Source organism: Megascapheus bottae, chromosome 8, assembly GCF_031878675.1.
Source record: "Megascapheus bottae isolate mThoBot1 chromosome 8, mThoBot2.hap1, whole genome shotgun sequence".
Classification (NCBI taxonomy): domain Eukaryota; kingdom Metazoa; phylum Chordata; class Mammalia; order Rodentia; family Geomyidae; genus Megascapheus; species Megascapheus bottae.
Window position 1 is genome coordinate 25,465,941 of NC_143516.1, and position 18,019 is coordinate 25,483,959.

At 38.0% G+C, this 18,019-nt stretch overlaps 1 long non-coding RNA gene across 1 annotated transcript in view; it reads right to left on the reverse strand.

The window, feature by feature from the left end:
- Window positions 1-1,123: 1,123 nt before the first annotated feature.
- The window catches only part of LOC150059682 (uncharacterized), a 722,023-nt gene continuing 705,127 nt past the window's right edge, over window positions 1,124-18,019 (reverse strand). The window contains exon 2 of the long non-coding RNA XR_016536473.1: window positions 1,124-1,179. This is a non-coding gene — a long non-coding RNA (uncharacterized LOC150059682). The remainder of the gene's footprint in view (window positions 1,180-18,019) is intronic.

An 18,019-nucleotide genomic window follows, 5' to 3' on the forward strand; every position in this document is an offset into this window, starting at 1 on the left:
TTCAATTAAATACATATAATTCTGAACTTCACATAAGGTAATATGAATAGGGTGATAAAGATGTTTTATGGAGAAGTGGTAAAAGATCTCCTCTTTTAGTTTTTTTTTGGGGGGGTTGTTTTGTTTTACATTCTCACTCTTAATTCTTCTTAGTTCTGTTTATTTCCCTGCTCAGAAATTGCCCATTAATTACCCATTAGTAAAAGCTTAATTTGCCAAACATCACACAATAACTATCATGGAATTACCACTGAGATGTGTCATGTGAATAATCATCTTCCAGAGAAAAGTGAGCAAAAGCTGTGATGATAGTCAATGTCAAGTGGAAGTAGGTGAGTTGAGGTGGAGAGTTCAGCGAGCTGCAAGAGAATGATGAAAGGAGCACCAGGATCATGGTCTAGTGGTAGAGTGCTTGCCTAGCATGCATGAAGCCCTGGGTTCAATTCCTCTGTGCCATATAAACAGAAAAAAATGCTAGAAGTGGTGCTGTGGCTCAAGTGGTAGAGTGCTAGCCTTGAGAAAGCCCGAGGACAGTACCAGGCTCTGAGTTCAAGACCCAGTACTGGCAAAAAGGGAGGAAGGGGTGACTCAGAAGCATGCATTGTGTTAACCAGCTGACAAGTCAAGTTGGTATCTCTGTACAACTACTTAGGATAACAAAATAAATACAATTTAAAAGTGAAAATAATAATTATCTTCCAATGTATTTACATACATATTTATATTTTTACTATAGATACATTTACAATTGTGCAACAATTGTAAAGAAATCATACTATTGCCTGCTTTTTAAATGTGAGAGAATATTTTGGTTATACAATGGCCTTAGGGAACGTTAGGACCAAATAATAATAATAATGCTCTAATAAATAAGCTATATATATATATACATATATGGAAATGACTCCTTTCTGTGAGAGTGCATGCCTACAACTATATGGGAGAGAAGAGGAAGAATCATTTTTAAAGTCTCATCATTGTTCTATGGGATAATAATAAAATCATCTTGCATAAGGTAATTACTATGCACTAAAAGTGGCCTGGCATTCACTTGAACTTCCACATTCCTTTGCCAAGGTGAGATTCAGTCATACCAGAATGGTATTTAAAGCACCAGAAACTGTAAAAAAAAAAAAAAAAAAAAAAAAAAAAAAAAAAAAAAAAAAAAAAAAAAAAAAACTGTGTCCACTCTTTAAAACTTCAACCTGACTGATTTTGCATATGAAGCAAATTCTATATAAATATTAATTTGACAACTGTCAGTTCTACATAGTCAGAGTTAATGTTACATAAACTGTCAACCCACAGGCAGGTTGGAGAGGGGTTAAATATACTCTGGGGAATCTATCTTAATATCCTTCTTTCTATTTTTTAAGGAAGGGATCTGCAGAGTCAAGGGCAAAGCAGAGAGAACTGCAGGTTTTATGGATCCTCTCGGGTTAGGATTTTACTACTTAGGACAGGTGCACATTTGGCTTTAAGAATCCCTTTTCCGGGGATCCAAGTAGAGAAAGAGGAAATAAAACTATCCCTCTTTGCAGATGACATGATTCTGTATTTAAAGAATCCTATAGACTCTACTCCCAAGCTCCTTGAGCTGATTCAAAACTTTGGAAGAGTAGCAGGCTATAAAATCAACCCTCAAAAATCAACTGCCTTCCTTTATGCCAACAGTGAGAGGAACGAGGCAATAATCAGGAAAGAAACTCCTTTCACAATAGCCTCAAAGAAAATAAAGTACCTAGGAATTAGCTTAACTAAGAAAGTAAAGGACCTTTTTGATGAAAACTTTAAAACCCTAAAAAAGGAAATTAAAGCAGAACTAAGGAAATGGAAAAACCTCCCATGCTCCTGGATTGGAAGAATCAACATTGTGAAAATGACAATCTTGCCAAGAGCTATCTACAAATTCAATGCAATACCCATCAATATCCCAATGGCATTCTTTAAAGAAATAGAAGAGGCAATTCAAAATTTCATATGGAATAATAAAAGACCCCGTATAGCAAAAACACTTCTTAGCAGAAAGAACAGCGCCAGAGGAATTTCAATTCCAAACTTTAGACTGTATTACAGAGCTATAATTATCAAAACAGCTTGGTATTGGCACAAGAACAGGCCTGAAGACCAATGGAATAGAACTGAGGACCCAGATATTAAACCACAGACCTATGGCCACCTAATCTTTGACAAGGGAGCCAAAAAAATAGAATGGAAGAAAGACAGCCTCTTCAACAAGTGGTGCTGGCAGAACTGGTTAAGCACCTGCAGAAAACTAAAGTTGGATCCTTCTTTGTCACCTTGCACTAGAATTACCTCCAAGTGCATCAAAGACGTGGAGGTAAAAGCTGACACACTGAAAACTTTACAGGAAGGAATAGGAGATACACTAGGCCTCCTTGGCACAGGTCGAAACTTTCTTAATAAGGACCAAGAATCACAACAAATCAGAGAAAGGCTGGATAAGTAGGACTGCATTAAACTGCAGAGCTTTTGTATGGCAAAGGACATAGCTAATAAATTAATTAGGAAGCCTACAGAGTGGGAGAAGATATTCACCAACCAAACAACGGACAAAGGCCTCATATCTAAAATATATCAAGAACTCAAAAAATTGAATCACTCCCAAACTAATCTCCAAAGTAACAACCATCCCATTAAAAAATGGGCCAAAGACTTAAAGAGAATCTTCTCTAAAGAAGAAACAAAAATGGCCTATAGACACATGAAGAAATGCTCAACATCTCTGGTCATAAAAGAAATGCAAATCAATACAACTCTAAGATTCTACCTCACTCCAGTTAGAATGGCCAGGATCAGGAAAACGAATAATAATAGATGCTGGAGGGGATGTGGCCAGGAGGGATCACTACTACACTGTTGGTGGGAGTGCAAACTCGTTCAACCACTATGGAAAGCATTATGGCAGTGCCTCAAAAGGCTAAACATAGAACTCCCCTATACCCAGCAATTCCACTACTTGGCATTTACCCAACCATCCAGAAACAAGGACATACTAAACCCACTAGCACAACAATGTTCATTGCAGCACTATTCACCATAGCAAAGATATGGAACCAACCTAGATGTCCCTCAGTTGATGAGTGGATCAACAAGATGTGGTATTTGTACACAATGGAATTCTATGTGGCTGTCAGAAAGAATGACATCGACCCATTTGTTAGGAAATGGAAAGACTTAGAAAAAATCATATTAAGTGAAGTAAGCCAGACTCAAAGGAACTTAGGCTCAATGGTTTCCCTCATTTGTCATAATCAGTAGAAACCTTGGGCTCTACTAGCAGAGATCTGCAATAGAGCAAAATCTTGATACATAAGGCCATATAGTATGAAGCTAATTGAAAGGACCTCCAGGATATCGAAACAAAAGCCATATAACGAATGATTGTTGTCCTTAATGTACTATGTTGTCTCTCATCTCCTTTGCTGTCCCTTGGTTATCTCATATTGTTATAGTATCTCACTTTGTTATCTGATATATTGAATTTATTTGTATTTGGTTATTTGAAATTTGATAGGGTGGGGAGTGTGGGGGGGGAGGGAAATGGGTACCAAGACATGTGAAAGGGTATCAATGTATGTGAATTAATGCACCTTCTATCTGGCAAATATCATGTAACCCTTTTACTAATTAAAATAAAAAATGCAAAAAAAAATAAAGTGGAAAAAAAAACAAACAACAAAAAAAAGAATCCCTTTTCCATGTGGTCCTGTTGAGACATGACTGAGGTCCCAGCACTTAGGAGGCAAAGACAATGAAATCTGGAGTTTGAAGCCAACCTCAACTATACAGCCAATTTGAGCCTCCACTAATCTGCAAAGACAGGTCTCAAAACAACCAAAAAAGAAAAGAAAAGTCTCCTTTCCCTGTTCGCAGAAAATGATTTTGCCAAGGAGGTCAAAGATCGGTATTAATTCAGAGCATGAAGATTTTTCCTAGGGAACTCATGATATGATATTATTTCCAGGTAACAGGGCTTGTAGAAACTGGAAACTTTCTAGAATGCTCTATTCTACACCATAGGGGAATGAGAAAGGCAAAGAACAGAGTAGCCCTTGGCCAAAAAAAAGAAAAAAAAAAAAAAGCCAGGTTCATGGAGCTCTATCTCTGTTTGGGTCTGACTTATCTGTCCAGCCTTCTTGGCATCCATTCCAGTTCAGGTGCTCCAGATCAAGGCACTAGCTTAGTCCTCACTTCCCCCACATCCTTGATCTAAGTAGAGTGCAGCTCCTCCGCCCCAGGCATGAGGCTAGGTCAGCTCTTCAGCTGGAACTGCAATGCCTCTGGACACTCCTTGCCTCCCTCAGTGACTCATGCTAGCTCCCACCCACTAGAAGCTGGGAAGCCATGGGCACAAGTAGCTAGTTGTAGTCTTGAAGCCCATTCCTCTCCCCACACACGCACATCAGTGTTTTCTGCAGAAAAGTAGAGCATACAGCTCTACTTTGCATTCCGTTGGATTTGCCTAAAACTGTGTTGGAAATAGAAAAGGAAACCCACAAAACTTTAGATACATACTTTCTTCCCAGCCTGCTTTTAACTCAGCTCAGCACCATCTTACTATACTGCATCACTGATAATCTTAGGGTTTTACCATTTCCTGATGGTCTCCTACCTTAACCCCACAGAATAGATAAATACATATTCTTAAATTGCTAATTATCCACATCCATTCCAGCCAATAAAGGATACTTTGCCAAAAGAATTTTTCAAACTGCTATCTTCATCAGTACTGGCTCGTTACTATTCATTGTGGTTCAGAAATGACACTGTAACATTCAACAAATATGGCTTACTAACCCTTACAGGAGGCAGGAAAGTACTGGTCGATCAACTCTGCAGGGTAATCTACTTTCTATTTGCAAAGCTGATTTACAGTATGGCAGAAATGTACAGCTGCAGAGAATTGCCATTCAAGCACTGTTCTCAAACCCTGTGTGCCATAAATCCTCACAAGATCAAGTGCATTCCAAAGAAAGCAGTGACCATTCTCTTTATGTTCCTTCCATTCTGCCAGCATTCTAAAATTAATATAGAAGAGCATGAACAGAAGCACATCCATTGAAATCAGAGTGGACAGCATCAGGCAAAGAGCAGATCTCACGACTCATTCCAACTGCTTATAAATAAATGTTTGTGACCTTGAACAATGCTGAGTCTCAGTTTTCCCAGCTGCTTTCTGTTGTTTATTTTATTTTTCAAGGTACAAGAAAAGACCACCAGGAAATATCTGAAATGTCCACCAGGCCCTATTTATTTTTATAAATACATACTTTTAATAAACTTTAATTTCTAAAGTAGGCAAAATAAGACACTATTAACAAAAAGTAATAATAAAATAGAATGATTAGAATATTATGATATGTTACTTCTGACAGGGTTATGTTCTGAGATGTGTCAGGTGATTTTATTATTGTATGAACTTGCTACAATGTAATTAGGTAACCCAAGATGGTATAACCTATGCCACTTTAATAAATGGGATACACAGCATAGCCTATGACTCCTGGGACTATGATAAACAGAAAAACAATCAAGCTCAGATCAAAGGACCCTAGCAAGAGATACAATAAACACAAGGCTGCTGTCAGCAAAATATAGCAGATTGTTTACAATGAACTTTGTATATAAGTAGGAAAATGCTCTACAATGTAACCAGTACCTTAACCAACCACAAAGCCATCTATTATCATCGGTATGTCATCTAGATGTGAGCTCTTCTATACTGGCAATGCAATCGGCTTGTTTGTGCCAGCATTACCCCTAATACAGGAGTGAGATGCTCGGTGTTGTGAAACAGCATAATGTTTCAACTCCATTCTACTCTCTGGAGACTACCTTCATACCCATGGTCCCTTGTTGTTTGAACCATTGTTCTGTGGCACCATGACTTAAACTATAAAATTCTCAGCATCACCAATAACTGCACTCTGAGGCCATTATCAGTGATCTAATTAATTGAACACAAGCTCCATGATTCTGTGACAAGCAATCTCTCAACCTAGGCAGCTGTGAGCTTGTTTACTAACCAAGCTGAATATGCACATACATATTTACAGGTATACATTTACAGGTAGCATATACAGTGTGGATATTTTGAACCAAGGGTGATTCCACATTGTCAGCTACCGTGGCTCATGCCTGTAATCTTAACTACTCAGGAGGTTGAGATATGAGGATAGAGGTTCAAAGCCAGCCTGGGCAAGTCCATGAGAATTTTATCTCTAATTAACTACTAAAAAAAACCCACAAGTGGCATTGTGACTCAAATGATAGAGTGCTAGCCTTACGTTGAAGAGCTCAGGGACAGGGCCTAGGCCCAGAGTTCAAGTTCCTGGACCGACAAAAAAAAAACAGAGAGAAAAAACACCATCCATGTCACAAACAGTATAGAGGAAGGTAGCAAGAGATTTTTGTCATGTTTAGAAGGTGGTGCAATTTAAAACTCATTCATTATTTCTTTCTGGAATTTTCCACTTGATATTTTCTTTTTATTTATTTATTTATTTATTGTAATTAGTAAAAGGGTTACATGATATTTGCCAGATAGAAGGTGCATTAATTCACATACATTGATACCCTTTCACATGTCTTGGTACCCGTTTCCCTCCCCCCCCCACACCCCCCACCCGTCTTGGTTTTCCCCCCTTCCCTATCAAATTTCAAATATCCAAATACAAATAAATTCAATATATCAGATAACAAAGTGAGATACTATACCAATATGAGATAACCAAGGGACAGCAAAGGAGATGAGAGACAACATACTACATTAAGGACAACAATCATTCATTATATGGCTTTTGTTTCACTATCCTGGAGGTCCTTTCAATTAGCTTCACATTATATGTCCTTATGTATCACCACTTGATATTTTCAAACCACAAATAATCACAGATAACCAAGACTATATAAACTGAAAGCAGTGGTGAGAGAGGACTGCTTTTTTACATAAAATATACACAGACTCATGCCCAAAACTGTCTGCAATGTCTCCTAGCCTATATTGTTTTACTTTCCTATTTTGAATCTAAAAATTTCTATACAAATATTCTACTAATTGATCTCCAGAAACATATCTAAACATCAAGATTTGAAAGTAACAGTCAGTGTATTGAGAAGAATCTTTTTTTTCATATACTTTTTATTGTAATTAATAGAAGGGCTACATTATATTCGCCAAATAGACGGTGCATTACTTCACATACACTGATACCCTTTCTCGTGTCTTGGTCCCCATTTCCCTCTCCCCAACCCCAGCCCCTCATCTTATTTTCTCCCTTCCCTAAGTGACTTCAAATAACCAAATATGCATATATACATTATATCAGATAACCAGGAGAAATACTGTAACAATATGAGATAACCAAGGGACAGAAAAAGAGATGAGAGATAACATAGTACCTTAAGGACAACAATCACTCATTATATGGCTTTTGTTTCTATATCCTGGAGGTCCTTTCATTTAGCATCATCCTGTGTGGCCTTATGTATCTAGGTTTTGCTCTGTTGTAAATCTCTGCTAGGAGAGCCCAAGGTTTCTACTGATTATGACAAATGAGGGAAACCATTGAGCCTATGTTCCCTTCGGTCTGGCTTACTTCACTTAACATGATTTTTTTCTAAGTCTTTCAATTTCCTTACAAATGGGGCAATGTCATTCTTTTTTGACTGCAGCATAGAATTCCATTGTATATAAATACCACATCTTGTTGATCCACTCATCAACTGAAGGGCATCTGGGTTGGTTCCATATCTTTGCTATGGTAAATAGTGCTGCAATGAACATCGTTGTGCTAGTAGATTTAGTATGTCCTTGTTTGTGGACAAGTGGGTGAATGCCAGGTAGTGGAATGGATGGGTCATAGGGGAGCTCTATGTTTAGTCTTTTGAAAAACTGCCATAATGCTTTTCATAGTGGTTGAATGAGCTTGCACTCCCACCAACAGTGTAGTAGTGATCCCTCCTGGCCACATCCCCTCCAGCATCTGTTATTAGTTTTCTTGATCCTGGCCATTCTAACTGGAGTGAGGTGGAATCTTAGAGTTGTTTTGATTTGCATTTCTTTCATGGCCAGAGATGTTGAGCATTTCTTCATGTGTCTATAGGCCATTCTTATTTCTTCTTCAGAGAAGACTCTAAGTCTTTGGCCCATCTTTTAATGGGATGGTTGTTACTTTGGAGATTAGTTTTGGAGTGATTCAAGTTTTGAGCTGTTGATATATTTTAGATATGAGGCCTTTGTCCAGTGTATGGCTAGCGAAGGTTTTTGAGAAGAATCTTAATGTTGTGGAAGAAATAAAGAAATAGGTGTCTTTTTTGGGACTAATCAAAACGACTCTTCAGAAATAAGTATCAGTGTCTAAGAGGATTTCAAGTGTCGGTCAATAATAAAAGAAACAGAAAAATGTAAACTATGATCTCACATATGATTTGAAGACCTGATAGAACAATAATTAGAATCAATGTGTCTCACATGCAACAAAGAGCTACTATCTTTAGCCCATGACTGTGTAATTGTCTCCTTTCAGTGCTGCTGGAGACTCATTTGGTGTTTTCAAACACCACTGCTGTTTCCAGAGCTTTCCTGTTGCTAAAGCTCTGAGGGCAGATAAGAAAGTCACAGAATTTCCATCAGTGATACTGAAGTTAATTGAAGAAGTCTGAAACATTTTCAAATTTGGGGCAGGACACCAGGATGCAGTCCCACGAGGTCCAAAAGAACCCCAATGGATTAAAATTGACAAAGACTTGTCTGAAGGGTAAGAGGACCATGCCTTTCTCCTCTCCAACCCAGACCAAATTCATAGGTTTCAATCAAATAATTTTTAGTATATTTGCTTGCAATTTTTATTCCAATGTAATGTTATAGCACTTATGATAAAATCCCATGACAGTGAAATATTATCATCCATAAGTTATGACTATACGGTTATTTACCCTTATCTTCTCTTAAAGACTCTCTCTATAAGACAAAGAAATCTATTACTTATGATTTGAAGGTATTGCTTTCTAAATTATTTAACTGCAGTATATAGGCCATATTTAACATAATCACATAAATAGGTTTTTTATCCAAAATACATGCAGCCATTTTGGGGATGTTTGTTCCATGTTCTGGTAATGAGGCTTGAATTCAGGGTCATTTATACTATCTCTTGCTTCCTTCTTTAAAACTGGCAGCCAACCACTTGAGCCATTGCTCTACTTCCAGCTTTTTGGTGCTTAATTGCAGATGAGAGCCTCATGGACTTTGAATTTAGATACTCTATCTCAGCCTCCTGAGTAGCTAAGTTATGAGCGTGAACTTGTAGCATAGTTACAAATATCTGTACTAAGTGGTCACAGGAGTCTGCCTTGTAGACTTTTGACCTTCAGGATAGTATTCTATCCTGTGTTTCTGTGTTTACCTTTGCCAGTTACCTTTGTTCATTAACAGATTTTCTTTCCTGTGTTTTTGTTTGTTTGTTGGTTTTGGGTTTACATTTTGTTGTTGTCTTATATTTGTTTGATTTTTGTGAAAATGTGGCTGGACTCATGCCTCATTCTTGCTAGGAAGACATTGTACCAATTGTGCATGGCTTCAGCCTTTTTGTTTTAATTATGGTTCAAATATTCTCTTACTTTTCTCCAGAGCTGGGGTCTGGGATCATGATCCTTCTACCTTTCCCTTTACTCAGATAAATCTAGGACATTCTAATCTCCAATTAATCAGCAAAATCCTAGAAGTGAATATATGTCTAAGTGGTAGAGCACCAGCCTAGCTAACAAGCCAAGCAAGATCACAAGACCCTGAATTCAAGTCCTAGTATCAGCACATGAGAAAAGATAATTCACTTCATAAACAAGAACAAACAGTAAAGATTTGGGGGGGGGGGAGCTAGGATCTCTAATTCCTATTAGGAAAAATCTTCAGTGATCTGAAGACCTTAGGCCCTGCATGCTTTTACTTCTTAAAGAGAGAAAGAACCATATTGAGGCCTAGACTTTCCATGCATGGACTTTTTGAGAACGTTCCACATCAAAACCATAGCATCAACGAGCCAAGGTTTCACTGCATTTACTTTAATAAGTATCTGTGACTTCATTGTATTTGGTATTAACTCCAAGACTCAATATTAGGTACTTAATGTTATGGATATGGCCTTGGAGATATAAACATAACTACATAGACATAAAAATCTATGATGGGCTATACACCCTATAAATATGATGTTTTATTACATATATCAATATGTATCTATGACAGCTATCTTTTTTTAAGTCTTCTGAACATTAAAATCAAGTATGACAATTTAAAAATGTTCATTTTCACTATCAGCCTTTAAACATATTCTAAATAATGGTTTGTCCAAATTAATGAGATTTTATTATAAAGAGACAAAGTATAGAATAAGGTTCTATATAACAATAATATCTATATAGGTTTGTGTTGTATTTTCATAATTAATCTGTCCATGATCAACTTCTACTACTCAATCACCTTATAGAAAAATTCTTCATAACAAAATCATTTTCTCTTCTCTGTGACTTTAACAATCACTTATTTTGGTCAAATATATGGCTTGAACATATCTTATTTGCTCTGGAACAAAGGAAAATGCTTAGGAAAAAAACCCAAGACTTATTATCTGTGACTTGAACAGTAATTACCCTTTCACTTCTTTCAAAACTCATTCCAACTTCCAAATCAAGGTTTGAAATTTAGGGGGGAAAAAAAGAGACAAGTAATGAAAGAAATTCAGTAAAACGACCTCTTTTTACCACCACTTCAACTGTATTTACTGTTCAATAAACTTGCAATTTGTAACAATGAGTCCAAATTTTATAACAGTAAGGCCACTTGATTTTCCCAGGAAGCTTGCCATAATGGAATTACCTTTCAAATTACACACTGTTATTATTCAATAGTACTAAAATACTCCTACTGTGGGTGTTAATTTGTACAAACTACCATCAAACTTGGCACAGACAAAAATACAAATAATACAGCATAAGTTTTAGAATTGCATTTGTATTTGAAAGTGTGTCTAGTACCATTCTTTACTCTGAATATTAGAACCTGCCTGTGGATAATCTTAGGAGAAGTTATGTGCATCTGATCATATAAAATAATATTTCTCAAAATGAACTTAAAGAAATGGAAATAAAAGGTTTCTTTTTCTTTTCTGTTGCTGTTTTTTTTTTCTTTTCCTTTTTTGTGGTTTGTCAGTTTATATGTCTTTGGGAGGGTAAAAGGAGCCTCAGAAATGGTTGGAAAAAAGGATGAACAGATGCAGCAGTGGTACTGAATAGACACTGTGTTGAAAACAAATGTACAATCTATGGGTGAGGATATAGGAGGGAAAAACTAGGAGAGAGGAAAGGAAAGGGTGACATTGTTCAAAAAGAATTTGTACTCTTGGGGCCAGGAGTTTGGCCTAGCTACAGAGTGCTTGCCTGTCATGCACGAGGACCTGGGTTGGATTCCTTGGTACCACATACATAGAAAAAAGCTGGAAGTGGTACTGTGGCTGAAGTAGTAGAGCTCTAGCCTTGAGAAAGACCAAGGACAGTGCCCAGGCCCTAAGCTCAGGGCCCAGAACTGGCAAAAAAAAAATGTACTCTTTATCTGACTTGTGAAACTATAATCCCTCTGTATATCAACTTGGTAATAACAATTTAAGAAAAGGAATGAAAAGCAGGGAAACCTGCCTGTGGCTATTCTGTAAATTTATGACATTGTCCACCTAATGTTTGCTAAAATGAGAACTACATGTGCCCAAAACAAATGTAGTCATCTATAACTATGAGGACTATTTCTTGTATGAACTCCTCCCCTTACATTTAATTTGAGGAGAATTCTGGGTAAATGGAATTTACAAACACCAGGAAAAGTGGGAACTTATCCTTTAACCCAATAAATGACTGTGCTGTATAAATTTGTCTGCTTTATTTCCAACTGATCTGGAAATCTGAAGTCTATGGAACTCTTGCAGTTTCCAGAAGTTATATACAGTACAATGCTGTGGTTTGACCCATTAAACATTTTAGCATAAGAACAGCTACCAAAACTCTACAGACACTAAATGAAATGGGGGTTCTACAACCAAAGGAGGGGCTACAGCTCAGTCACTGACATCTATGCAGACTTTCTGGAGAAGCTTACTTGCAGCTGTGGGAGCAGACTGTTCTTTGATCAGTGATGGCTGCTTCAGCTCTCACAGGTTCAAACAAACAGCTAGCCAGGTTTTTTACTTCCTCATTTCTGTAAGCCCATTACCTCCTGCTGAGGTGATTACTAGGTCTGATTAAAGGTTGGTGACCCCTCCCATTTTTCTTACTCCCTTACTGAAAGACATATATTTAAAATAAAAATGTTCAACAACAGCTACAAATACATTTTTTTAAAAAGTGATTGAATCTGAAAGCAAAGAATCTGAAATAGAACTTAAGTGACTCCCAGGTTCTATATCAGACTGAATCACGAACAGCCTAACTTATATAAGCAAATACAAAAACAAAAACCCAAGTAAATGGAATATAGTGAAATCACATTAGTAGCATCAAATATTAGATTTTCATGAGAGAAGAGATAAACAGGGAGAGAACAAATAGGAGAGAGATAAGACAGAGAAAAGAATATAGCTCGTTGAAAAAAAAGACCTGATTCAAACATAATAGAAAAAGACTAAAACAACCATTTGAAAAATACTCAAGGAATTAAAGAAATATGTGGAGAAAAGAAAGTGATGCATGAAAAACAGGTTCTATTTTCAAACTAATCCACAAAAAGCAAGGCTGGACTCATGATTCAAGCAGTAAAACATGAGCACACTAAGTATAATCTCTAGGTTCAAAGAAGAACTTAAGATCTTATCTGGAAAAGTAGCTTAAAAAAAAAGAAAAGATAAGCTGGGGGGGGTGGAGCTGGTGACTCACACCTGTAATTCTAGTTATTCAGGAGGCTGAGATTGAGGATCAAGGTCCAAAAACAGTCCAGGTAGAAAAATCCAAGACTCTTATCTCCAACAAACTACTCAGAAAAAGCTGAAGTGGTGCTGTGGCTCAAATGGTAGAGCACCATCCTTGAGTAAAAGAAGTTCAGAGATGGCACAGTAGGACCTGAGTTGAAGCCTAATTCTGACAAAAAAAAAAAAAAACCTGCCTAAGCCGAGACCATGTCTTCAGACCCCAATAACTTCCTCACACAAGATTCTCCCATGAATTTCTGCTGTTCCGACCTATGTCCCTTAGATAAAGAATTAGAATTCCAGACTCATTTTGTCATCCACCCGCACCTAAAGTTCAACATAAGCCTTGAGATATTTGGAATCTGGCAAGTCCAGTTTTGCCTCTCTTTTCTGTAATCTGCTGAAGGACATACTTGGAAATTTCCATATCCAGCACAATCATTTTCATGTGAGGATAAGGCCCAAAGTTAAAGACAGGTTTCAGAATAAGAACGTAAGATAACACGAATGTAATAACAATCAAACAATAATAGTAGATGTCAAGGAATCATTAAAAGCAGCATCTAGCACTTCTATGCTGTATGAGGGATTTTAAGACTCTTCTATGAATTAATTTAGAAGAAGTACCATATTTATCCTCAACTCAAAGATGAGAAAACAGAAACAAGTAACATGGGAAGTTCATTTAATAGAAAACGGATAGATTTCCATCCAAATTAAGATATGAATGAGTCACATTCTTTGTGAACAATGATGCCATTTCAACATTTAATGTGAAAATCCATGCCATCAATATCAAGTTGATTGTATATACTAGAATGTCTGATGCTTTGGACCAAGGCAGATTGCTTAATTTCCATCTGTAGAAACATCCGCAATTAAGGTGTGACCAGCATAACTTCCTCCTTCAAGGGCTGCAATCTTTCCTTTCCTTTGGGGTCAGCCTGTTTCCCATTCCAAAGCTTATGCTTAGGCAATCAATCATGAAACCAATCATAGGGCCTACCCTTTCCTGTCACTAGATACCAGTGTAGCCACTCAGGCAGGAGTTAATGAGGGATATTAGGTTTGTTGGTGTGCGGGAGGTAGAATGCTGATTACAGAGTGAATTTGGAGAAATGCAGAGAGGTTAGGCAGAGGGTACAAGTTTCACTTAGACTGGAAATCTGCTGAACACTATAAGTAATAGTATAATGTATATTTCAAATTGCTAAAAGAGTCAATTTTAAATACACAACCACCCAAAACATAAGCATGTGAGATCATAGATATGTTAATTATCTTGCTTTATTATTACACTAGATAGAAACATTACATGATGCCTCATAAGCGTGTACAATTTTATTTGGAAATTAAAGATTAAAATGCTTAAATGTGGGAAGGGAAGATCATATGCTACTTTCTGAGACACATAGCTAACAATGATAATGATGATTTAATAATAATAATGATTTAAGGTTGCCCCTCCCTAGAAGGGCAAAGGTGGCTGGGCTGCTTTATCACTGTTCACCTTCCACAATGGGGCAGGGAACTCAGGCATTCAGGATGACGGAGTCCCTGCTCCCCTTAACAAAAGGAGGGAGGGCGGACAAGTGCAAACCCTAGAATCAAGATATGTTTTTCGAAGGCCTCTTCCCTCCCTATGACCTACTTCCTCTAACCAGGCTCCATCTCTTAGTACCCAAGACCTCCCAATGATGATTTCATAAATTGCAATGATACCTTTATAGACATGTGGTAGAAACCTCATCAACAGTCAAAGGTAATACAGAGACAAACTGGCATGATAGATGGGGGGAAGGAACGAGAGATTTCTGACATTCTTTGGCCTCCCATTGCTGCCCATGCCTGCGTTAGGAAATGCCTGGCATGGGTGCTGGACACCATGAATTCTTGCTTCAGAAAAAGTTTAAAGAGGCATTCTGTCCCTTGTAGCTGAGAGAGGTCTACTAAGAATACATTGGTAAACTAGGTATCTGGAGCAGCACACATTATTAAGTAGACTGATTTGCTTTATATTGCTGCACAAATGAATTAATTTGCTGAGAGTGCTCCTACCTAAACCTTTATAAAATGTATTGCTTATAATGTGAGACTCAGCAGGAGACTATTGCCCTATTTATACCATCCTGGGTGGTGAAGGCAACAAATAATCCTTGATAAAAACAGGAGAACAATTTAAGGTTCTCAACCAACTTGTATACCAGGCTCTGCCCACATATCCAATTTAACACATAAAACAATTAAGAGCAGTGACAAACAATTCGTAAAAGAGAAATTGTGCAGCTTTTATTACAATATAAATACAAAAAAAACCAAATTGCTATTTCTCAGCTATAAAACTTGAAAAGAAAAAAAAAGGAAGGTGTGATCAACCTAATTCATGTATCCTTACTGATGTTTTATTTATTAATATTAATGTACCATTGCAAGTTTATTTTGATTCTATTATTACTGGTGGAATAAACCAGAATATTGCTGAAAATATTGTGAAACATTCTTTTGCCCATATTCAAATCTGCAAAAAAAAAAAAAACCCTCTAAATATCATTACTCCTAAGAAAGGTGATAGGCAATGTTAGGCAGGTTGAGCTTAAGTTTTAGCCTTCCAGAGGAATGAATCTACCCAATCACAGCTCACCACACTTATACCTAGGTATCTGAACAACACTAGGGCAGAGTCCTTTGCAAATGGCAAACAACAGACAAGAATACACTTCTTCTGAAAGCCAGATTTGAGATAAAGAAAGAGGATAGTACTTAACTGACTATATTTTAACTACTTCCAAACTCACCAGTCATGTGAGTCCCTGTGATGGTGAGTCATCTAGACTGGGTGGAAAAGGCTGGCATGGAGAGAAAGTTCCTCCACCACAACTGCTAAGTCTCAGGAGAGGCATCTCACTCATTCCTCTACTGGAGCAAGGATTCTCCTTTGCTGGTGTCCAGTAACTAATTGACTTGCTGTTTTCTGCAACTCTAATCTCTCAATGTCTCCCAACTTCTTCGTAAACAAATCTGGCCTTTTGTTTATCAAGCATGGTGTTGATAAGCTCTTGGAGACAATGAGTTGCAGGATCAGCTTACCACTTACTCCTCTGGTGTGAGTTGTTGGAGAGGAAAGAAAGCTGCTGGAAGTAGATAATTGTACTAATTTATCTGTTGAGCATTCCATAGATGAAATGACTTAACTACTATAAAAGTTTTGTGTATTTTATGTTTTCACTCGATTTCTTTCTCAGGAGGAGAGGGGGAGATTCTTTCTTGGGTTTGAATCGAAGGCTTTGCATAGATTAGGCAGATACTCTGTCCCTTGAGCCATGCCTCCAGTGCTTTTCCCACAGAGTATTTTTGAGATAAAGTCATACTTGCCACCCTCCAGTTTATTCTTCGTATCACAGAAGAGACGGCAAGGGGCCGGGAGTTTGGCCTAGTGGTAGAGAGCTTGCCTAGCATGCACGAAGGCCCGGGTTCGATTCCTCAGTACCACATACGCAGCAAAAAGCCAGAAGTGGTTCTGTGGCTCAAGTGGTAGAGTGCTAGCCTTGAGAAAATCCAGGGACAGTGTTCAATCCCTGAGCCCAAGCCCAGGACTGGAAAAAAAAAAAAAAAAAAAAAAAGAAGAAGAGACGGCAAGTGAGAACCACCTTGCCTGTTTTTTGGTTTGGGTTGGGTTGGGTTGGGTTGGGTTGGGTTTTTTTGTTTGTTTGTTTTTCCAGTCCTAGGGCTTGTACTCAGAGCCTGGGCACTATCCTTGGGTTTTCTCAAGGAAGGCTAGAGCTCTACTACTTGAGCCACAGCACCACGTCTGGCTTTTTCAGTGTATGTGGTACTAAGGAATCAAACCCAGGGCTTCGTACATGCTAGGCAAGCATGTAGGCCACACTTCTGGACTGCCTGGTTGCTTATGTTGAGATGGGCTAGCAAGTTTTTTGTCCCAGCTGGCCTCAAAGTATAATCCTCTGAATAGCCATGATTATAAATATATACCATTAGCATCAGGCCTCTTCGACATTTTTGAAGTATGTTTTAGAAGGCATATAATACTTAAACCCTTAAGACTTCAAAAATATTAAAAGAAACTCTGACTTCTGGGCATAGTGGCTCACACCTGCAATCCTAGCCACTCGGAGGCTGAGCTCTGAGGATCAAGGTTCAAAGCTAGCCTGGGCCCAAAAGGACCTGAGACTCTTATCTCCAATTAATTTCTAGAAGACAGGAAGTGGGGCTGTGGCTCAGGGTAGGGCAGTAGGGCAGTATCCTTGAGCTGAAGAGCTCAGAGAAAGTGTCCAGGCTGAGTTCAATCCCCAAACCACATGACCCACAAGAGAGAGAGAGTCTCTGAAGCCAGACTCAATGGCTCATGGCTCACACTTGTAATCCTAGCTACTCGGAGGCTAAGATCTGAGGATCATGGTTCAAAGCCAACCTGGGCACTAAAGAATATGAGATTCTTATCTCCAGTTAACCACTAGAAAAATGGGAAGTGGGGCTGTGACTCAAGGGGTAGAGAGATAGCCTTGAGATGAAGACCTCAGGGACAGCGCCCAGGCCGAGAGCTGAAGCCCCATGGAGAAAGAAAGAGAGAGAGAAAGAAAGAGAGAGAGACAGAGAGAGAGAGAGAGAAGGAAAGAAAGAAAGGAAGGAAGGAGAGAGAGAGAAAGAAAGAAAGAAAGAAAGAAAGAAAGAAAGAAAGAAAGAAAGAAAGAAAGAAAGAAAAAAAGAAAGAAAGAAAGAGAAAGAAGCTCTGATTTATTACTTTCATTATATGAAATTTTTTCCAAAGGCAAATGCAGTAAATTGTCTTGATTTATTTAAACCAGGTGGTAACTTAGTTATGTTAGAATCTATTTTTTTAATCTCTGAAATGTTTTATAATAAAAACAGTAAAGTTTTTTTAATTCTAAAGTGGGCACAAACACCTATGTCTATTTAGATTTTAATAGTTGGGGTGGTCTCACCCACGGATGGGGGCCTTATTTCCTCCATGAAGCAGTGCTGAGAAGGGGAGTCCAGTGGAAGCATAACCCTGCTGCATGGATTAA